Below are 24,256 nucleotides of genomic sequence, written 5' to 3' on the forward strand. Positions count from 1 at the left end.
ACGATCATGCAACAACCACTGATGCCTAGGGCTGGTGCTGGAAAGCACCTGACGGAGGCTGGAACTGAAGTCAAGAGGGGTGAGGGGCATGTCCAAGGCCTCACAGCCTAGAAGGCATCTCAATATCTTCCCTGCATTGCACTGCAGTCCGGCTCACAGTAGACTGTTTCACCCATCCTTTGAATCCCAAGGCATAGCTGATCAGGTGGTGCTGGGGCTGCAGAAGTGACCTGCACTAGGACAGCTGCAACAGGGAGGCCAGCGTGCAGCAGGTAGACCTGCCTCAGGGGCAGCCTGACCGGGCAGGCTGATGTGAGTTAAGGTGTGAGGCCATGAGCTCAGAGCTGGGTGGAGATGGGATTGAGGCAAGGGTGATTTTATTAAAAACATAAATCACATTCTATCACCCCACTGGCAAAAAGCCTATTACATTAAGGTCCTCAGAGACCTCAGGAGCACCTGCCCTTGCCTACACCACTGGCATGGCCCCCACCCCTCTCCCCACAGCCACACTCCCTCTCTCTCTTCTCCGGACTTTTCCAGTGTACTCTCCTCAGGGCCTTTGCACCGGGCATGCCCTCAGCCTGACGCACACTTCCCCAGGTATCACGCATCTGTCTCCTTGTCATTCGCATCTCAACTGTAGAAGCACTGCCTTCCCTTGACCGCCATGTCTTGAGCGTATCCCTGTCATTCTTCATCCCATCAGCCTCTCTGCTTTTTTCACAGCCCTCATCACTGTCTTAATTTACCTGCATAAGCATCTGTTTGTTTCCTGTGTGTTTTTCCCTTGCAGAACATAAACTCCACTGAGATAGGGACCTTGCCTTAAGCACACCTCAACAGTGAGCACTTAATAAATGTTTGTTGAATGAATAGATCAAGCAAAAACAGGTTTCAGAGGAGTGAGGAGGAGCAAGAGTGACCACCTTGGAGAGGTGGGTTCAACTCCGTGGGTCACTGGGTGTGCGGTGTCTGGGTGGGTGTGGCTGCCTTAAAGACCAGAGGCAGGAGTGCTTACCCCGAAGAACAGGAAAATCCCTGGAAGAAAAGAACAGATGAAATGACTCTTCCTTCATCCTCTTGGGACAGCAGAGGACTGTATCTCCATGGTTGCAGAGCACCTACCCTTGCCCCAAGTTGACAGAGGCATCCCTCCATACATATGTGGGGTTGGTTCCAGGACCCCTGCAGATATCAAAATCCTTGGATGTTCAAGTCCCTTATATGAAATGGTACAGTATTTGCATAAAACCTATGCATATCCTTCAGCATATTTTAAAGCATCGCTAGATTACTTATAATACCTAATGTAAATGCTATGAAAATGATTGTTATACTGCACTGTTTAGGGAATAATGACTACAGAATGTCCATAGATGTTCAGTACAGGCAAGCATCATAGGCATAATGACATTTTCTATCCTCACTTGGTTGGACTGTGGATGTAGAGGGTCAGCTGTCCCCCATATATCAGTGAGGCCTGAATTCATAACTCTTCCCCTGGATTGGTGGTCTAGACTGTTAGCCTCTAGAGGACAGGATACAGGTCAGCTGGACCTTTGATTAGTGCTGAAGAGAATCTAGCAGAGTCCTAGTCCTAGTCATATACACAGTTTAGTTTAGTATGTACAGAATTACAACTATGTCCAACCAAGTAGAGCTAATCTGAGCACCCTGAAATAGGGTGGCCAGACACGTGAGTTTCTAGTGTTTCTATCTTCATGTCATGTTTGATTTCCAGCCTGTCATAGCAGCAACCCAGATGACTCAAACCAGAGTCGTAAACATGCTCTCTCCAAAGGGAATAAGAGGGTTGCTTGGACCAGAAGCTTCTGCACAGGAGAACCCAGAAGCAAAACAAATAAAGAATGTGGTCCCTGCTAAGAGTCTTTTGGCATCCATCAGCCTACTGTCTTGAGAGATTTTTCCAGAAAGTATTCGGAAGGGATATCCTGGGTCTATATGAGAACATGAATGCAACACCTTTAACAAGTGTTGGTAAAACATTTACAGATTCCTAATTACTCAGATTTCATTTCTAGGAAAAATACCTCCACTTTACAAAATTAACGTTTAAATGTTAACATCAGTGGGAGACTAGGCAGTAGAGAAGTTAGAGACAGACTGAAAGGGGAACAAAAACCACTTCTCTATAAACATGCTCTTTTTCAATAATATCCTTTCCCAAGAATTACGGTCAGGAGTGAAGAAAGGGTGGGAGAAAGTAAGGTCCGGAGGACCATCTATGGGGATCAGGGCCACAGTTGAGGCTTTGTGAGCAAGGCGGTGCTCTAGAAAAAGTCACTTTCCTGACCTGAATTTAGGAGTAAATGCCCTGTGCCTCCAGTTTACAAGTTACCAGATAACTGCGACCCAAACCTCCAAGGGGTGCAGAGGAGAAACACAGGTAAAGGTTTCACTTGGCAGAGAAGGAACCAATAAAACATTTTCCCCTTCAAAGCTCTTGGTTGATGTTTCAGCCAGCCATTAATAGTCTTCATTTTAACAGACCAGAGAGAAAGATTACAATAAATGTGGGAACATTATGGTCCCCTCCACACACTCCCCTTCCCCCCACCCCCCACCCCCTGCAAGTTTCCTCAGGCGTGAAGTTTCCTGGGGAAAAAGGCAAAGTGGCCTTTGGCCTCAGGAGAGAAGCAGTTCACTTTGTTTTTATCAGGATTTTTCTGTGAAGTTCCCCAAACCCACTGGCATGCCCCTGCCATAGCATGGAAAAGCAAATTGCACGAGGGATTCCAGATATGAGAGTCACTGTGGGAGGAAAACAGAGGAACACACATGCAGGTTTTTTATCTTTTTCCATTTACCACCACCAAGCTCTTCTGTTTCGGGTGAGCTCAGCAGCACAAGTGCCTTGGATAATCTAGAAATTGCTTCCATATGCGGGCACAGGAAAGAATGTGCGCACTGGCTGCCTGAGAAGGAAGCTCTGGGCAGCCTCTCTTTCCTGCCAGAAAACATTGCTCAGGCCTGAGAGCCACAGGGCGTTGGAGCCAAAGGAGATCAGAGGAATCAGCACTAACCTCCCCAATTTATGGATGAGGAAACTGAGGCCCAAGGTCACAAAGACAGCGACAGAGCTGGCAGTAGAACCTGGGGCTCTTTGGCTTTATCCCTGTCAGGTACTGTCTTTCCCTCTCCTCCCTGCAAATCCCTGCCTCCCTCGCCAGCCAGCACACCCTCTTGTCCCTCTGTCCCTCTCCCTCTCTCTCACGCACACACACACCCCAAGTGCTTGAATGAAGTGCTTCAATCTAATTTAGTGTAGCAGTACGACTGGTCTGGGTCTGAAGCGCCAGGCCTTGGGGCAGGACAATCAGAACAGAGCTTGCTTTTGCGGAAGCCAGCGCAGGGGGTGTGGAGGAGCTCATTCACTCTCTGCACTGGGACCTGTGCCAGGGTATCCAGGGCCCCAAGACCACTCCTCAGCCTCAATGCCCCCTTAGTGCTGGGTTAGTCCAGGACTAGAAACAAAGACTCCATTTAGGATCCAACAGAGAGTGGTCTGCCAGCACCCTCATCTCTACAGAAACCTACCACACAGAAACTTGGGGTGATTTAAGCCTGAATCACACCATCTTGAACTGCTGACCCAAGTGGGAAAACTCAGTGCAGTTTCAAATGAGCAGTAGGGGAAAACCAAGAATGCCCTCTCTTGTGTTCCGTGGTGGCCAGTGTTGGGCTCGGCCCACACCACTTTGACTTCTTGTCTCCAGGCCAAGAGCCAGGGCAAGCTGTCCCAGGGCCCACTTACAAGTCAAACCAGACAAACCTCAACCATTAAAAGCTTGTTCTAGGAGGACCTGAAACCCAGATGGGGTCTGCAGTTCTGCTACATAACCTGAACTCTTCTGGGTCTTCCTTTTTCTCATTTTTAATTTTTAATTAGAGACAAGGTCTTGCTATGTTGCCCAGGCTGGTCTCAAACTCCTGGGCTCAAGTGATCCTTTCGCCTCAGCCTCCCAAAGTGCTGGGATTACAGTTATGAGCCACCATGCCAGGCCTGGATCTTTCTTATCTAAACCGTCCTATCCCATATTACGTTAATGTTTTATTAACATTAATAATATTATATTAACAATACCACTATAGATAATTGATTACCAGTCTAGTTGCAAGTACGAGTATTCTCAGGTAACACTGTCTTTCAATACAGATTTATTGAATACTTATTACAGAGGAGAGACAGACCTAGGGTATAACACTGCATACATCCCTATAATATGGTTTCTCCTTTCAGAGAACTCAGAATGAAAGGGCCTCAGGTTCTCTGCATCATTCTGGTTTTTTGCTCCTGTTTTACTACGAAGCAAACACCTTGACTATAAGCAGCCATAGACCAGGGTCTGTGTTTCATTCGTGTCTGGACAATGCATCACAGACACTCAACTGTTTTCTGCCTGAGCAGAATTAAGACTCGGCCTCCTAATTCCTCCATCACCATCTTCTCCACTCTCTTCCTTGGCCTTCATCACCATCACCACCTCATCAACTGTGAGAGATTCAAAGAGTAAGGAAAACCATTTCTAGGACCATGAAACCTGTGTCACTGGATCTCCTGCAGAAATCTGCCAGACCTACAATGTGACTGGTTTCTACATGCCTGACAAATTTCTATTTAAATAAGTATTTTTCAAAATGCAAATTGCTACCCATTCTTTGGCCATCAAATCACTTTAGTGGGTTGCAACCAGCTTTTTCTTCTTAATAGAATAGAAAAGAAAATGTGTTGTGGTAAACATGGAAATTGTTTTATAAAACTTTTGTTTTTGTTTCTGTTTATCTATCTTGTATACACTGGATCTCAATGAAAAATGTATTTCTTACTGTAGGTCACAACCAAAAAAGGTTTCAGAACCCTGGTTTAGACAATGTGTCTTTCTACAATGGACTCTGCTTAGAGAGGCTCATTTGTAGACAGTGCATGCAGACACCGTTCCCCTTCATGTCTGTCATTCGAGTGGAGGAATGGGGCTCTACTCTGAGCATGCTTCTTTTGTTGTTGTTTAAACTCTAACCCATACCACTTGTAGCCTCTTAAATTTTCTCTCTTAAAAATATTTTGGGCCAGGTGCGGTGGCTCATGCCTGTAATCCTAGCACTTTGGGAAGTTGAGGCAAGAGGATCACTTGAGCCCAGGAGTATGAGACCAGCCTGGGCAACACAGTGAGACCTCATCTCCACAAAACTGAAAAACTTAGCCAGGCATGGTGGCATGTGCCTGTAGTACCAGCTACTTGGGAAGCTGAGGCAGGAGGATTCCCTGGCTGCAAGTGAGCCATGATTGTGCCACTGCACTCCAGCCTGGGTGACACAGTGAGATCTCATCTGAAAACAAACAAAAATTTAACTCTGGCAAGAGTTGAAGGTATCCACCACTGTCTGTTTTGCCAGCCCCAGGAATCTATACAATGTAAGGTTCCTTGCCTATGGCCTCCAAATTAGGACTGAGTTTATTCCTACAGTTTTTCTGTCTTAGGCCCTTTTGATGTACCTCAGGGGGTAAAAAAGGAGGAACTCACTGGACTGTCTTACGCAACCAGGGTCAGTTACGGCACACCCTGCCCTCTAGTTCCTCAAGCAAGCAAGCCATTACTGGTTTCATGAGCGTTCATTAGTTTACACTGGAGCTGGGACAGTAAGTTTAGAAGGTAAAGCCCATTCTGCACCCAGCTAAGTGCCTGGCCTACCTGCCACAGGCCCCTCCACATTCCCTGACCACTAAGAAGGAGAGCTGGAAGCCACTTTCTGCATCATCCAGGTTTAAGGCAATAGCCTGCACATGCTCAGGGGCCTGGCTTTGCAGGAAGCTGGCTGATGCTGACACAGAATGCTCAATGGTGGGATGTGCCTCTAAAACTGCCATTTTAATCAAAGACAAGGCAGGGAGACCACAGACATGGGAATCAGAAACTTCTCAATTTGAAACCTAGCTCTGCCTCTAGTTTCTTGTTTAATTCTAGAAGGGTCCAGGCTCACATCAGAAAAACACAAAGAGATCCCTTTGCCCTCTGACTAAGAACAATGTCCCATGGATTTGAGGCTGGAAGGGCCCCATGGGCTTGTGAGCAGCTGCACTCCCTGAAAACCTTGCTGTATCAGATCGGGTTTAAGAATGCAGTTGGTTTTGTTTTAGCTTCTGCTCCTCTAAGCTTTTTATTTTGTCCTTCTCTGGACTTGAAAAGAAGACCAGATAAACTGCCAGCACAGAGCTCACCGCTGGGGCTGACAGTGAGCGAGGCCAGAAGGGAGGGAAGGAATAAAGCATTTCCCACCCTCGAACAGTCTACCAAGTATGGCACACTCTTTCTGGGACTGGTCGAGGTCTCTGCAGGAATTGTAAAGAATTCACCTCAAGTTTCTTTGACCTTATAGTTTCAATTCTCCCAAAACGCTCTTCCTGTGGGTGGGATCATGCAAGATCAGCGCTGAAATCAGTCCCAGGCCAATGACACTTTACAACCCTTTCCACCTCCACCCCTGTCCCTGGGCTGTTTTGAAGCGTCTAGCTCAGAGGTGGGAACACAGCTCTGGACCCCTTCCAGCCCTAGGTTTCTGTCTCTATCTGATAAAGATTTGATCTCCTCTCCAGTCTTGCCTGTGAGGATCCCTGGTCATTGTTCTGCAGATACAAAGGTAACCTGTGGTCAACCTGCAGCTCTGATCCCAGGAGCGGCAAATCCTGCCCAGGTTGCTGGTGATGCAGAGCACCAGGAGGGGAAGCCTCTGCAGGCCACCTCAGCCTTTCTGGGAGGGGCTTAAAGCTCTTCCTCCCAGCAGCCTAGCAAGAGCCCTGCAGCTTGCCAGCCTCCAGACTGAGGCTAGACTGCCTAACAATTGCTCTCCGCAGCAGGTTTTGAGATACATTTTTCTTTATGGAAAGGAAGTAGCCATTTCCCTCCTCTTCCTGCCCTCCTCCTGCTGAACTCTGCTATAAACTCAGCTAGTTTGATTCTCTCACCCCCAAAATGACTTGAGCCAGAAGTTACTGGAGAAAGGTATCTGTTTTTTGCCTGGGACTGTCCAGAAGGCAGGGGCTATGCAGTGCAAACTCTACAGGACAGCTACCCTTTGAACACCACCTTGCTAAGCACCCTCCCCAGCCCTCCGTCTTGTTACGTTTTGTACCTAAAGGAGGTTTCCAGCTGCATCTCTCACCTCTTTAAGGCATTGTTAACCTTGGTCCTGCCCAGTAAAAAACAGATTGTCTTATGTTTTGCCTATAATTTAATAAGAAAATCATCTATGGAACATTTTATGCAATCTCAGGCGGGGGAAGAGAACCGAACTGGAACCCACCAGCCCTGCGTTCTTATCTCATCTCTGCTACCAACTTGCCATTAGCCTTAGGCAAGCTACCTAACTTCTCTGGGACTCTGTCTCTTTACCTGCGAAACGCAAGGTTGGGCAAAATGATCTTCACTTTGCTTCCCTGCTCTAATGCTCTGGGATGTTACATTTTTTTTTAGTTAAAAGAAAAAAGGGTGTGCATTTTTCAGTTGAGTATTATGTTCCTTCTCTACCAGTCGAATGTAACTTATTATTATTCTTGATAACATAATGTGACACTAGTCAGTGCCACCAGTTTTAGGCAGCATTTGTGACACTCTAGGAAGATTTTCTTCCTCATTAAAGACCACTGAAGTGTTAGGGGACATTTAGAATGTATGTCTATGATGGGTATCAGGGCAGTGTGGATGATTCAGAGCCAAGTTAATGCTGGACCCAAAACACTACACAAAGAGCTAATGGGTGGACCAGCAGTCAGCCTTCACTGCTTCCCGCTGCCCTTTCCACAGTGGGTCGGTGGCCCTAACCCAGAAGCATGCATGCAACAGAGGGACATGAACAACACTGGGTCAGTGGTCAGTCAGCTGCCTGAACAAAGCTGGGGCCATCTAGGTCCTTTTAACTGAACATCCTTGACCAAAGAGGCAGGAGGGCCTCATGGTTCAGAGTGGGCTGAAGCCACGCTGCCTGGACTGAATGTTGACCTTGCCAGGTTAGCTGTGTGAAACTGGGCCAGCTGATTACCCTCAAATTCCTCAACTGTAAATGGAAACAATAATGGTGCCTGCCTTAGAGGGTGGTTACGTGGGTTCAATAAGTTCATTCAGAGCATTTAGAATTTTACCTGGTAAACAGTAAACAATGTTATTTTATCATTACTTCTTCAAAAATGATTACTGGTAATCTAAATAGGAATAATTCATCCCTGACTTCTGTGGCCATGGCAAAGTACTGCTGAGCGGTACCCAGGCAGGCAAGAAATTAGGAAACAGTACCCAGACAGTGAATCCAGATGAAGACCCCTCATGTTCCCATGCATTCCTGAGAAAAAAGTAAAATTTTGGTAAATTAATTTCATAATTCCATTGGCCTCCAATATAAGTGAAGAAGTGCTCTATTTCTAGACCTGTTTAATTATGGTCAATAGTTTCTAACATTTCAGTGTCCCAGAATTCTTAGTTAATAAACCATTAAAACAAAACTGAGATAACTGCTCTAGAAGGACTCATGATTTCATTCAGCTGGTATTTATTAGGCACCAGGTATATGCAAAGCATTACACTTGTCACTGGCAATAAAGAGGGTAAATTGCTGCAATTATCTGCTATCAAGTAGTTCACAATCTAATGGGGAGACAGATACTCAACATACATTAACAAAATTAACTGTCAGAGCTGGGCGCCGTGGCTCATGCCTGTAGTCCCAGCTACTTGGGAGGCTGAGGACTGCTTGAGGCCAGGTGTTCATGACCAGTCTGGCCAACATAGCAATACTCCGTTTCTACAAAAATGAAAAAATGTTAGCTGAGCGTGGTGGTATGTGCCTGCAGTCCCAGCTACTCAGGAAGCTGAGGCAGGAGAATCATTTGAGCCCAAGAGTTTGAGGCTGCAATGAGTTATGATTGTGCCACTGCACTCCAGCCTGGGTGACAGCATGAAATACTACTTTAAAAACAAATAAAATTTAAAAATAATTTTAAGAAGAAATGAACTGTTATGCTGGAGAGGAGTGCAGAAGTGTTTCAAAAAAGGTGACATGAACTAAGATGTAAGACATGACAAGGAGTTTTCAAGGTGAGGAGGGGAGGGTACTCTTGCAACAGTAAGCATGAGATGGGCCTCCTCTAATCTCTGTTTCCTAATGAGTTTTCCTAAAGGCAGACCCCAGCTTAGTCCAGCTCACTGAGTTCCTGGCACCGCCAGGAGTGCAACCCAGCAGCCACACAGATGAAGAATAGGATTCCTGGCTTTTCACTCCCTGCCCCCCATCCCACTGATGGGGTCTCTCCCTGCAGCTCAGAACCACCAGACTCTTTTATTTCACTGCTGGCCTCTGCACCCTCCCCCATCACAAGGAACCTCCTCCCTTTTCCTCTCCCCGTCTGTGTTGCTAGGACCAGAGCTGACAGGGAGCACAGGGAAAGCTTCTATTAGGATTCTGCTATGCTCTCTTGGGCATCTAAGTTAGAATTCAGAAAGCCCTTGTCACAACCCTATCTACAAAGGGTAACTGGGTTGTTGAGGGCACTTGTCCTAAAGTTCAGCTTCCCAGGTAGACAAGTTGGTCTAACCTCTTTGCAAGGAAGAAAGTCCACAAGGGAACCATTGACCAGTGTGTTGGTCCAGAATCTTGCCATGCATAAATAGAGGCCTGTAATGTTAGCACCAATTTTGAGGAGCAAGAGCAGTGCAGTTCCTGCTGGCTGGCTGCCATCTAGCATGGTCTGCTGCTGAGCCAAAACAGCAATGCATTGTTCCTTAGACCAGGACTAAGAATTACAAATAGGAGGCTCAACTAGCAATGGCCACAGTCACCAACTAACAGTCAGGTCAGAATTCTCAATGGCAATGCCCCACATTAAGTATTTGTATCCACTCTCAGCAATCACTGCCATCATAGTGAATGCCCTCCAAAGCACTTACAGTCACCTGGTTAGGCATAGGGTGTTTTGTCTGAGACTGTACAAAGTATTCATTAGTTAGCGACGACCTCTGCCTTCTATGAAGCTACAAAGGCTGACACATACTGACACATAAAATGGACAGCAATATATTGACTTTTCCAAGGAAGTCTGGAATTGGTGCTTCCTGGTTACATCTGAAGTGCTCCTTAAAAGGGGTAAGTCAATGACATATGTGTACATGTGTGCAGATGCAACTGTGTGTGATAGATTGTTGTGGGAAGTCAGGGACCACGCATGGCGGGACCAGCTGAAGCCATGGCAGAAGAACATAAATTGTGAAGATTTCATGGACATTTATTAGTTCCCCAAATTAATACTTTTATAATTTCTTACACCTGTCTTTACTGAAATCTCTGAACATAAGTTATGAAGATTTCATGGACATTTATCACTTCCCCAATGAATACTCTTGTGATTTCCTATGCCTGTCTTTACTTTAATCTCTTAATCCCGTCATTTTCGTAAGCTGAGGTTGTATGTTGCCTCAGGACCGTGATGATTGCGTTAACTGCACAAATTGTTTGTAAAGCATGTGTGTTTAAACAATATGAAATCTGGGCACCTTGAAAAAAGAACAGGATAACAGCAATGTTCAGGGAACAAGGGAGATAACCATTAGGTCTGGCTGCCTGAGAGCGGGGCAGAACAGAGCCATATTTCTCTTCTTTCAAAAGCAAATAGGAGATATATCGCTGAATTCTTTTTCTCAGCAAGGAACAGCCCTGAGAAAGAGAATGCATTCCCAGGGGTAGGTCTCTAAAATGGCCACTCTGGGAATGTCTGTCTTTTACAGTTGCCAATAAGGGATAAAATAAGCCCCGGTCTCCCGTAGCGCCCCCAGGCCTATCAGGACGAGGAAATTCCCACCTAGTAAATTTTAGCCTAGTAAATTTTAGTCAGACCGGTTGTCTGCTCTCACACCCTCTCTCCTGATAAGATGTTATCAGTGACAATGCATGCCCGAAACTTCATTAGCAATTTTAATTTCACCCCGTCCTGTGATCTTGCCCTGCCTCCATTTGCCCTGTAATATTTTATTACCTTGTGAAGCATGTGATCTCTGTGACCCACACCCTATTTGTACACTCCCTCCCCTTTGAAAATCACTAATAAAAACTTGCTGGTTTGCGGCTTCAGGGGCATCATGGAACCTGCCAATACGAGATGTCTCCCCCGGATACCCAGCTTTAAAATTTCTCTCTTTTATACTCTTTCCCTTTATTTCTCAGACCGGCCAACACTTAGGGAAACAGAAAAGAACCTACGTGAAATAATGTTTAATTATCGGGGGCGGGTTCCCCCAATAATAGATGGTGAGGACAGATGGTTTCAAGGTTATGCACTAATACAGAATAAAAGTGAATATAAACAATGTGTGCTTACATATAGTGAGGTAGTGTGATTTTTATTGGATGTAAATAAACTCTGCCCAGTGTACCTGGACAGCATCTGGCTCAAATCCCATTTCCACAAATACTATTACAAAAAACAACCTCGGTGCAATAGAAAGACTTCAGTGTTTCAGCTAATATTCCTTCTTTAGCAAGTATACAGTGAGATTCAAGTATAAACAAAGAACTCCATGAGTTTGCTAAAATATAAATTGATCTTTATATATTACACATACACTATTTTAGCTAAGTGAGAAATGTGATGGATATATATGTCTTTCCCTTATTAAATACTTAGTCAAAAACAGGCATGGTAAAATATCAGGCTCCGGCTCCTCAGGCCTCTGAATGACAAGTTACAATGTTGATTGCATTGTTAGGATGGACCTTATGTGGAGATGTTAATGGTGTGTCCCATCAGAGGCATCACAGACATGCTGGCCACCATCTTCTCCCTGTTCCCGCAGATTCTCTACTCTACTTCTGCAGAGTGTTGTTGTCAAGGCCAGCTTGACTACTAGGCAACAAAGCTGGGATTAGACTACAACTGGTGAACTCCTCATTTACTGCCCTTTTCATGTTACCTTTCTGCCTTTAACAGAGGACGCAATGCACAAGGAATCCAGTAAATGAGCTGGTCAATATCAGGTCTTAACCTGAAAGTAACTTAATTTTTTAAGATGGTTTCACTATCTGTCAGGATTGATGGACATCCCAAACCAGGGACAGTGTGAAGGTGGGCAAGAGGACATCGGCCTTCAGGCATCAGCATATGGGGGCCTCAAAAAGATGCAAGTTTTTACAAATTCCAGTGCCAAAACCATGGTATGCAGCAAGAGAAAAGGTGCCAACTGGTCCTGATTCCTCACTATGCCCCTCACTGGCTAAAACGTAATGCAGCTCCCTACCAAGGTTAGCTCCACTTCACAGCAAGCCAGGCACTTGGACCTGCTAGTTGAGGCAGGCAGATTTCTGGCCTTGAAAGTAACCCACTTGTTATTTTCAAGTGGTGGAGAGTTCAGGGTCCCTTGGGACTGGGTCCCATATGGGGACTCAGGGTCTAGAGATTTTCCTTTTCTTATCAGACCTCCTGTCGCATTGTACTGAAGTCTCCGTAACACTGCCTGCTTAGAGCGATACAACAGGGCTTCATTCCGTAAACTCATTCAGCCCCCATGGACCTCTGGGTTCTGCATAAGGACACATCATCTCAAGGAACTCCTTTGACCATGCTGTGTCGGAACTTCAGCCTCAGTCTTGCTTGGGAACTTCTGTCTTCTCCGTGATACAGCGCAGCTCCCTCTAGTCAGAGACATCCATTTGCCTGCCTGGTCTGTGGCGTTCTTCCCAGCATGGGGCCCTTGGCTTGTTTCGATCCTGGACGTTTGGCAGAATGTACACACTTATCTTTCAGGGGACACTGATCTGGACAATTCACCCTCATTCAAGGGACCCAGCCCATAGAGGGTAAAACTCTGATACGTTCTTTTTAAAACAGGACTTCCTTTTGTGAATCTTCCTAACTTTGAAAACACTAACATTAAAAAAAAAAAAAGTGTAAACTTTATTATGGCAGACATCAAGCATTCACAGGGTTTCTTAATTTTCAGTTCCAACTTCTGTTGCCCAAATGCAATCTTTTTGACATCTGTGTCAGGTTAGTTACAAAGCATTATTATTCTGGGCTGCACAATGTTGGCCCAACCTACCCAAATACAAGAAATTTTGCTGATTGATTTAGTTATTCTGTTCCTATAAATGAATCCAGTTGTACAGCTGTTTCTGATTAACCAATGTACTGCTGGAGTTATATACAAATAATTTTATAATGAACTCAGCAATGGCAAGGACATGAGAAGCAGAATCTAAACTCACCTCCCAGAAAAATAAGCAGGAGCAATGAGTGCAAGGACTTTCAACAACAGTCCAGGTTTAAATTCCTATCTGCTATGATTCACTTTTTCCTCTTTATGTAATTCAGCACAACTTATAACTAATGCTCTCAAAGAACCTTTGTCTTCAGATTTTTGGATTTAAGAGAGAAACTCAGCTTTGCAGGCTTAAAGCTCCTTTAAAATTTCCCATCTTTGTATTTTGTAAGTTTCTGTTTTTCCCATTAAAACATTTATATTTCCTGAGACAATTTCTTAAATAATGCACTTTTAGAAGAGGAAAATTGGAATTGAAAGGTCTACATTTACTTTACTATAAACAGAAATCAAGTGTTTTGTTTTATTTCAATACAGAACAATTAAGCTCTGTAAGTCCAGCCATGAACTTTTCTTTTTCAGTTCTAGAAGACAAATCATATATATTATGATTAAGAAATTACAAAATTAAGGAAAAGACAGGCAAGAATAATTCAAATAAGTGAATTTTTTTAATGTAGAGACAGTGACATGTGCTCCCTAAAGAAAACTTGAAACAAAACAGGAAAAAAGAGATCATAAAGTTTATACTTCTAAAATGAATTACGCTGGCAAAGATAGGGGGAAACAGATATTTTCAAATAGTGTCAGTGAGACTGTGAATTACTACAGCTTTTGGAAAGTAATACTCCTTTAGAGACTCTGACAGGCAGAAATAAAAAAGCTTCTGTAAGTTGGCAGGTTCAAATACACACACACACACACACACACACACACACACGGATGTTCCAGGAAGAACTGTTGTAGCAGAAGAAAACTTGAAACAATATGAATAGTTAAATTGTGGAATATTAAGCAGCCATGCCATAAGTGAGTTTTTTATTCTGGAGAGAATGTCTATGACACTTTATTATATTAAACACAATTGTGGCATAATATATTAATAATATAATTCTATTTTTAGGAGAAAAAACTATATATGTGCATATATACTTACACATAGTTATATAAGCAAGGAGAAAGTTCAAGAATTGATAATATTGATTACTTCAAAGGGTTAGTATTTAAGGGAGATAGAAGAAAATTTATTAACTTTATATATTTCCATTTTCTTGTCTTCTTTATAGCAAGTACATATACTTTTGTAATCTGAACAAATTTACAACTACAATATAATTTTTATTTTTATCTACTTATTTTTTTTGAGAGACAGGTCTTGTTCTGTCATCCATGCTGGAGTGCAGTGGCATGATCATAGCTTACTGTAACCTTAAACTCCTGGGCTCAAGTGATCCTCCCACCTCAGCTTCCCAAGTAGCAAGGACTACCGGCATATGCCACCATGCCTGGCTAATTTTTATTTTTTGTAGAGACAGAGTCTGCTATGTTGCCCAAGCTGGTCTCGATCTCCTGGGTTCAAGTGATCCTCCTGCCTCAGCTTCTCAAAGTGCTGGGATTACAGGTGTGAGCCACCATGCTTGATCAATAGTACAATATAATTTTTAAAGAGTGATAAAGAGTCATATTTTCAGCAAAAACATAGAAGCAAAGACTATAAATTACAAATACTGAGCACCTGGAGTAGTGGTTAACAAAAACCTTTTCCAAGTTCTAAGAGACAATGCGTTGTTTTTGTTTCCTCTGTGTGTCAGGGGAGGGTGGGTGTGAGTGGAGGAGTGGGAGGGTGGGCCGTAAGAGTTGGGAGGATGAGCATGAAGGCGTGGGGAAGAGATGTTACCTGATTTCTTTCTTTTTTTTTTGGCTTTCATTTTATTTATGTATTTATTTTGAGACAGTCTTACTCGATCACCCAGGCTGGAGTGCAGTGGCATGATCATGGCTCACTTGCAGCCTCAATCTCCCAGGCACAAGCGATCCTCCCACCTCAGCCTCCTGAGTAGCTGGGCTACAGGCACATACCACCATGCCTGGCTTTTTTTTTTTTTTTTTTTTTTCTGGTATTTTTTGTAGAGACTGGGTTCCACTATGTTGCCCAGGCTGGTCTCAAACTCCTGGGCTCAGCCATAGCACCTGGTTGCTTTTATTATTTTTAAGGAACATATAATAATTGTACATATTTATAGGATACAGTGTGATATTCCTCCCTCCCTCCCTCCCTCCCTTCCTCCCTCCCTCCCTTCCTTTCTTTTTTTTTTTTTTTGACAGGGTCTTACTCTGTTGCCCAGGATGGAGTGCAGTGGTGTAATCACGGTTCTACTTCCCTAGGCTTGAGTGATCCACCTCAGTCTCCTGAGTAGCTGGGACTACAGGTGTGCACAACGACGTCCAGCTAATTTTTGTATTTAATGGGGTTTTGCCATGTTGCCCAGGCTGTTCTTGAACTCCTGGACTCAAGCCATCCTCTCACCTTGGCCTCCCAAAGTGCTGGGGTTACAGGAGTGAGCCACCACACTCGGTCTTGCTTAGACTTCTTTCTAGGTTTTATCCTCTTCTCAGCCAAAGCAAGGGATGCAAAACTCCTGGGCAAAAGAGTTGAACTTCATTTATGTGGAAGTAAATCAGATATAGGTATTAGACCAGGAAATATCACTTCTTAGGTTCTACAATAATAACTTCTACTTTCCCCACAAGAACAAAACTTCCCACTTCTTAATTATTGGAATCATGGTTATTTTTTAATTTGGAACACATAAAAAGCTAATTATGTATATGAATTTTAAAATGTCACATTGTGGCCAGGTGTAATGGCTCACACCTGTAATCCCAGCCCTTTGGGAGGCAAGGCGGGAAGATCACTTGAGCCCAGGAATTCAAGACCAAAGGGAGACCCCATTTCCACAAAAAACAAAACAAAACAAAACAAGGTATGGTGGTGCACACCTGTTATCCCAGCTCACTTGGGAGGCTAAGGTAGGAGGATCATTTGGGCCTGGGAAGTCGAGGCTGCAGTGAACTGATGGCACTACTGCACTCCAGCCTAGGTGACAGAGTGAGAAACTGTCTCAAAAAAAAAAAAGTCATCTTACATATATCACTTATCGTAAAGGACCACTCTTAGGATCAAATTTGTTTCCTAGCATCTTCAGAAACCAGATACTCTTCTGCAAAACAAAGATCTGTTTGGCTTTCATGAAAAATTCACTCAAATCTTACAGAGTGGAAGAAATAAACCATCCTTTAACAAACATTGACAACCTACTATACAAGAATCTACTGTTTTGAGAAAATACAAAAGGATTTTTAAAAAAGTGATTGTCTTGAAAGAGCTTACAATCTAACAAGGAAGAAGAGATGCCTGCAAGTGACTGCAATACAGGATAGGGTGAATTTCAAGCCACAGGTGAAGCCCAGAACAATGGCGATGGAAACTAAGAGAAGGCAGAATCAGCAAATGGAGAAGAGAACATTTTGGCTCTTGTTAAGAAGCATGTTCTTACAACGTGAACCATGCTTATCAAAGCTCCTAAACTAGTGAAATTTGTAGGTAATTGTGTCTCCTGTTAATTTGAGCAACATTCTTCTTTTACTGAATATTAGCAAAGTCTATTATTTTGACTTTTCAGCAAGTAATCATGACCAATCTGAAGATTCTTATAGCATTCAACAAACAAATGAAGAGAAGGGGCAGTGTGGAGAGGAGGAATGGGAATGCAACAGCATACGAAAGGAAAGTGCAGTTTAGCTGGAACCCAGTATATGAAAAGTAGTGCATAATAAGGCTGATGGTGAAATTAAAGGTTAAAGGTGCGATGCTTGGAATCAGACTGCTCCACATTTGAATACTAGCTCTGTCACTAACTGTGGGACCTTGGGCAAGTTACCTAAGTTCTCTAAGCCTCAGGTTCCACATAAATAAACAGAACTTACCTCTCAGGGTAAGTGAATATAAAATGACTCAAATAACATATAGTAAGTGATAATGTTAAAGAAAGGGAAAGAGGGAGAGAGAATAAAAGGAAGAAAGAAAGGAAAGAAAGATGTTTTTAAATGTTTGGGCCAGATCATAGAAAGTTTTGAAGAATTTCATTCACTTAAATTAATGTAATTGAGAGAGAAAAGGAAATTAAAAGAAGAAATTTAGTTATGCTGGAAAGATGGCTTATTAGAAGAAGAAAAATATATATACCCATAGTAAGCAATGCTAAAATGTTACATAGCAACATGTTCCTTCAATGTGAACCCTGCTTATCAAGGCTAACAAACATTGTAGCTAATTGTATCTCCTGTTTAGCTACATTTTTATTTTATTTACTATTAGCATAGTCTATTATTTTTGACTTCTCAACAAATATTTGTGACCTGCAATCTCTGTAATGCTGAGCATGCTTCCTAGGACTCAAAAGTTTCTGATCCCTGGCCACGAGAAGAAGCAGTGGTACCCTCACCCCATGGCATGGGTGCTGTAGTTGTGACCAAAGCAGCCTGGCCTGCGGCCAAGTGTTATTGGGTGTTTTACATCAGACATCTCATGCAATCTAATCTACTGTCATCTCTACGCTGATGATGGCCACTGTGTGACTGCCACAACACATTAACCTGGTATTTCCCAGTGTCAAAGGGCCAGGAAAAGTGACAAGTCTGGTTTTTGCTTCCTCATCCTTTATCTGTCTGGACAACCTCAACAGAGTAGGTTTTACTGGGTAAGCAGATACTGTGGGCTGGCAGCCCCTCAATACTAAGATTCTTTTCAGTGAGATCTCTCCTTGGGGGCTGTTAAAATATGAGATGACTGATATGAAACACTCTGTAAACTACAGACAGCTAAGGGGTTATTGTTCTATGTTAATTTACATCGAGAGCAGTTCCTGTGTTTAGGCTTTTTTTGGTATTTACCTACGGAGAAAGGAATGCCAACAGTATTTTGTTCAGGCTAACACTGATAAATGTAATGCTAATGCTAATAATAATAATAGTCCACAAATACTGAGCAGTGACACTGTCCCAGCCAATCTGCTAAGTAATTCACATACATCACCTCATCTGACCCTTAGAACAATCCTTTTACGGAAGGGGTGTTACTCTCATTTCAAAATTGAAGATACAGGGCCGGGTGCGGTGGCTCACGGCTGTAATCCCAGCACTTTGGGAGGCCAAGGTAGGCCGATCACGAGGTCAGGAGTTTGAGACCAACCTGACCAACATGGTGAAACACCATCTCTACTAAAAATACAAAAATTAGCCGGGCGTGGTGCACACTCCTGTAATCCCAGCTACTTGGGAGGCTGAGGCAGAAGAATCACTTGAACCTGGGAGGCAGAGGTTGTAGTGAGCTGAGATCATGCCATTGCACTCCAGCCTGAGTGACAGAGCAAAAATCTGTCTCAAAAAAAACCAAAACCAAAAACAAAAACAAAAAGGTGAAGACACAAAGAATTTGTAAAAGACAGTGTTGGGACTGGCCCATGCTTTACCCATTAGGAAACTATGCCCTCTGGTAGCACAGCAGCATCACCTGTGGAAGCTTTCAAAAAATGGATTCCTGGGCCTTACCACAGACTAATAGAATCACACCTTTATAAGCTTCTCGTCACACCCATGGCTAAGGATTAGCATACTAGTTAAAGTGTATTAAGCAGAATAGCATCACTCAACTAACTGAAGATATTCTGGGGGCTTTGGTACACCTAGAGTTTTCATTACTCAAAACTATACAAGGGACAGACTTAACTTATTTCGACCTGAACATAATACCTACAGAGTGAGGAACAACTGACAAATGTCCGCCCTAGCGAACAAAAGTTAGAGCTGAGTGAGGAAGTATTCATCTCTCACAGGGAGGTGAAGCCAAAACTGTTCCTCAATTGGAGAAGAGATGGTGGGACACGATGTGAACGTGCTGATTAATTTTTCGATGCCTGGCACACAGTAAACACTTAATAAATATTTGTTAAGTGGACAAACAGCGGGGAGGGAAATGCTATGAGCGTGCTGGTAGAGAGGGTGAAATTGGCATTAGAAAGACACACGACTGACCGGGCGCGATGGCTCACGCCTGTAATCCCAGCACTTTGGGAGGCTGAGGTGGGTGGAAATGAAGGAGTGCCTCCATCCAGCTGGACTCCTCTGAATTCCCTGTATTTGGTCTGTACCTTTTTTACCTTATTTACCAAATTCTGCCTGCATACCTGCTGTTTGAAACCATGTCTCATCTCTACCAGAAAGTAAGCATTCAGGCGCAGACTTCATCTTTCTGAGCTACATCTTCCTTTCTACCCTTACCTAGCACAGAGTATAGCTATAACCTCTAGCAGGGACCCACAATGCTCAATGAGTATCTGGCTTGATTCCAACTGTGACCTGATTCGACTTGGGTGCCTGTTAGCCACAAGGGATAAATAAGCCTACCAAGCCTTCAAGAACCATGGTATAATTGTGACTTGCTGGGAAACAGCAGCAGAGAGAGCTCTGTGTGGAAACCATTAAGAATTCAGTAGACCACACTGGAGGGAAGGCTTCAGGAAGACCTGGGAGGTAAAATGACAAATATCAGATGCTTAAAAGTGAAGGGGTTATAGCAACAAATAAAAGGCACTTTTGTTTCATTTATTCTCTCAGTATGTGTTGTGAAACCAACTATGTTCCTAAAATTACAACCATAGTTAGGAACACCTTGAAATAGCAAAGACAATGCCATAGACCCAGTAATGAATACTGTCTGCTAAAAGGGTCTCATGCCTGGCCATAGCACCTGAGACAGTAAATGTACAAGGTCAGGGCATACTACACTCTCTTCACCACCCGCCTTTCTGCTCATTATAGCTTTCGTGTCTTGGTGCTACACACCGCATGGTATCTGGATGGCCCCTGTATCATACTGCTTTTTGCTGCTTCCTTCACACCCCATTATCCTACTTGATCCTCATACCCTGTAGTGGATGTAGAGCAAAGATTATCAAGCCCATTTCTTGGATGAGATAAGTGAGGCTCAAATTGTAATGATATGCCTAAGGGCACCAGAAAGTGGTTGAACACATTACAGACAATTTTTAAAATGAACAAATAGAAGGAGGCATGAATCCCCCCCAGGGGGAAAGCCTCATTCTCTTTATCCCAGAATTTGATCTTACCTTGCTTACAAATCTCTTTGCACTACGTCACACAACCTCAAAGAGTTGATGTGTTTTCATGGAGCCAAAATTATGGCAGGGGTTGGGTAAGTCCCAGGGAGGAAGACAGTATTACTGAACTGGTTTCATAACATCTGCAGAGTTTAGTCTGAACATTTCCATTCAACAGGTAATGGGCTCTCACAGGTGGCTGGGATTTGCAGACTATAGATAGCACCTCCAGGTCCCCGAGAAACTCAGCCTTACGGGGCTAACAGGCAGGTAGACACACACAGTCACAGTAGAAGGCAGTGTTGTGTGCACTGCAAAGGGATTAATAGGCAGAGTGCTGATAGCCTATCAAGGGTTTTCTCACCTCAAGAACTTAAAAGGTGATTTACAAACTGAAGTAGAACATTTCTTGGAGTTATTTTATCCATTACAAAAATAAGCATTTTTGAAGATGGACAAATCTACCAACGACTCAAAATGAAGCTACAGTATTGTTTTGAAATTGCTTTGGGAAGCTGGCAAAAGAAGACCCACCCAGCGTGGAATCTGTTCACCGGCTCTGCGGCTGCACCCGACTGGAGTCTGGGGCTACACGCAGCCAGGGATGGGGGAATGGGAGTGGAGTGGGGTCCAGAGACGATCCAGGGGGCAGGACGGACACACGCTTTTCAGCAAAAGGGACCAAGTCCACTTGATCACTGAGCCAACTTGAGAGGCTTCCCGGAGAACTCAATAAGGCCAGGAGCCCGTGGCTGAAGAAGGAATATTCCATCGGGATTTAAGCAGGACCAGAAGACCTCGCCAGGCTCAGTTCCTCACACAGCCACACCCTTTGTTAATCGCGAAGAGCTCAAAGTCTAACCAACCACCAGTGGTCTAATTTAGAGCTCTTTGCGATTAACAAAGGCTCACAGCGACTGGGTCAGCTGCTTTCCCTTACACTCGCAACGCTAACAGTTCTTTCTTTAAAAAGAAAAGTATGTATAGTAGAAAAAGGTAGGGGATGCGAGACTGAAGTGAAGCTGTCTCTGGAGAGTTCGGGGGAGCACCCTCCCTCAGCCCCCGTCCCCACTCCGGGCGAAAAGCACTGACCGGGACTGGAAATGTCTCTAAGGTCGACGCAGACCCCTAACGCGCGCGTCTACGCCGACCTGGGGCGAGCGGGCCGCCCGGGAGCGCGGGAGGGGCACGGTTCCCACAGAGAGGCAGGCGGGCGGTGCCAGAGCTTGAGCCGGCCCCGAGGGATGCCCGAACGTCCCCCTTCGTCCTAGCTGGGGTGTAGGTGCGGCCCCAGGGCATCGCCGCGAAGCCCCTGCTCGACACCTACTGAGACAGTGGGTCCCGAGCCCCAAGGGGCGGCCCCGGGTCCGCGGAGCCCAACGGTGAGCCCAGCCCGAGGCGCGGGACCCCAACTGTCCACGGCCCCTTCCTCCCCGGGCCATCAGCGGGGAGCAGAACGCGCGGGCCGCTGGCCTGGAATCGCGCCCCTGCCGAGGCCGCGCGCCCGCGCCCACCGCTCGCAGGGGACGCGGCCTCGACGTCCCCAGCCGCCCCACCCGCGTCACCGGTGCCAAGCGGCGCTTCCGAGCCCCGCCGTCGAGCCCAGCCCCTCCCGGCGTCCCCCCTGGCCTCCGGGAGCCCGGAACCCGGGTCGCGCCAGAGGCGACGCGTCCCTTACCGCGCAGCGGCTCCAGACGACTCCACAGCCCCGCGCCGCGCTGGGCATTTTTTCTGGGAAACTTCTCCCGGGGTCCGCAGGGCTGTGCCGGGCGGGCAGGAAAAGCGCTCAGCGCCAGGAGGCTGCGACCATCCGGGAACTTCGCCGAGATGTGGGCCCTCCCCCCCGGCGCCGCGGCCCCCCCGCCGCCCCGCCACATGTGGACGCGCCGCGAGGCCCCGCTGGCCCGCGCCCTGCCCTCCGCGCGCCCGCCTGCCCTGCCGGCAATGGGGCTCCGCGCCGGCAGCCTCGGCCCGCAGAGAAGCGCGGCGGGGCGGGATGGTCGGGGCTGGAGTCCGCAGTTTCCTCCGTCCCGCTCCCCTGCGCGGCGAGGGGACCGAGGCAAGAGGACAGGAGTTTGCAGAGAAGCGGGAACTGGAAGGGGACTCTAGCCCAGGGCCTTTCCCCCCAACTCTTGAATCTTCTCCACCTTCTTTCGGCTGCTGGCGGGGGGATCGGGTGGGGGTATTCCTTCTGTTCGAGCCGGAAGGAACGCCTTTTCCCACGCTTTCCCGTCTGCTCTCAAAAAAAGAGGGTCCAACTTTCGGATATCTGAAATTCAAATTAATTTTTAAAAATGGATTTAAAATCTGGGTGAACCCCACAGAGGGCCAAGGTCCACACGCATCTGACTCCTGCCCACTATGTGGGGACAACGTGCTGCTCTTCCTTCGGAAAGATGCTGCCTATCCTCACAAGTCGGTTGGAATTGAGTCGTTTTGCTGCCAGTGGGGATGGATTTGTCATCAGCCACCCACTTCCTTAAATACGGTAGGATCCACAGCAAACATGTGGAGAAAACTGAAGCTCTACTCCATTGCCCTAGCTAACTCCTGCTCATCAGGGTGTTCTGACCAGCTCTGAGAGCTACCACCTCCAGGCCCCAAAGAAAAGTTAACATTCACTTGCTAAGACGCTATAGCTACTGAGTGTTGCATTTGAAAGGAATAACAACAAAAAGTTCTGCTCAGTGTAATAACCATCGGATCATATTGTGAAAATATCAAGGCTGTGTATCCCTTTGAATTAAAGCAGAAAGGTGAGAATATAAAACCACCTTTGCAAATTTATAACTGAGGAAATTGTGACAGTGAAAGATATCAGACCTACAACCGACTCTATCTTCCTTCTAACCTTTAAAGTGTCGTTGTTCACTCCTGGGCGTAGCCGTTGGAAAAGAATTCAGTTTTTGGTTTGACTCTGAAACAAAATTGATAATAGCCCTTTCCTGAAAATATCCCCTTCTTTCCTGGGGACCAGTCTGCCTTTGCAGGACTAACAAATTAGCTATAAGACTAGAAATTACACTTTAGGGGTCATGCAGCCTCTGGCTCCAAGAGTCTGAACCTCCCCAAATTGCTCCTGGGGATAACATCACTATTGTAAAACCTAAGATCTGTGCTTGAGATACTTTGCAGACCCTGAACTCAGTGGATCAGCAGACACCACCCAGAATGATAATCTGGCTTAACCAGTTCTCCCATCCCACCCAGGAACAGAAAAGAGCAAGAAAAACTCACTTCGACCCCCTATGATTCCACCTTCAACCTGGTCAATCAGCACTCCCCACTTCTCAAGCCCCTGCCTGCCAAATTATCTTTAAAAACTCATCCCTGAATGCTCAGGGAGACTGATTTTAGTAATAATAAAACTCTGGTCTCCCGCACAGCTGGCTCTGCGTGAATCCGTCTTTCTCCATTGCAATTTCCCAGTCTTGGTAAATCAGCTCTGTCTAGGCAGCGGGCAAGGTGAACCCATTGGGTGGTTACAAATAGATGCACTTCGGAATTGTTACACCATGCTGAGGGACCTTAACTCCCGGCTTTCTCTGCTTCTGTACCATTCCAGGGTGCACACGTGTATCTTGATATGCTTTTAACAGATACAATGACCTCTCTGGGAAAGACATTTAGTAACATAGGAAACTCTTCCCATTGGCAAATTTTTGTCTAAATGTACCCATCTTTTTAAGGTCCATTAACTATTTGCCTTTCTTTTTAAACCATTTCTATGGTAATACGCATATATTATGTTTTATATAAAATGAAGACAAGCAGTTTAATATGTAAATATATTACTCCAGACTTGAAAGCGTATCAGTAGCACTAACTGTGGTTTGCAAGGAAATTAAACCCAGGAGCTGCCTGGTCTCCTTACTAGTTCTCCAAGCCTCAATTTTTTGCTCCAGTAAAATAGGGATAACAATATTTCCTACCTCCTGGGATTGTTGTAAGGATTAAATGGAATAATCTCCCTAAAGATGA

At 45.1% G+C, this 24,256-nt stretch overlaps 1 protein-coding gene across 5 annotated transcripts in view; it reads right to left on the minus strand.

The window, feature by feature from the left end:
- The window catches only part of WIPF1 (WAS/WASL interacting protein family member 1), a 122,941-nt gene extending 100,832 nt beyond the window's left edge, over positions 1–22,109 (minus strand). For 3 of the 5 annotated variants that reach the window (XM_024243322.2, XM_024243320.2, XM_054549510.1), the window contains exon 1: positions 21,954–22,090. The gene's annotated coding sequence lies outside the window, so the exon portion shown is untranslated. Of the gene's footprint in view, positions 1–15,624; positions 15,737–21,953 lie in introns of all 5 variants that reach the window. The other 2 variants (XM_054549511.1, XM_009237841.3) reach the window with 2 other exon arrangements.
- Positions 22,110–24,256: the final 2,147 nt, after the last annotated feature.

The sequence above is a fragment of the Pongo abelii genome, chromosome 11, assembly GCF_028885655.2.
Source record: "Pongo abelii isolate AG06213 chromosome 11, NHGRI_mPonAbe1-v2.0_pri, whole genome shotgun sequence".
Taxonomy (NCBI): Eukaryota; Metazoa; Chordata; class Mammalia; order Primates; family Hominidae; genus Pongo; species Pongo abelii.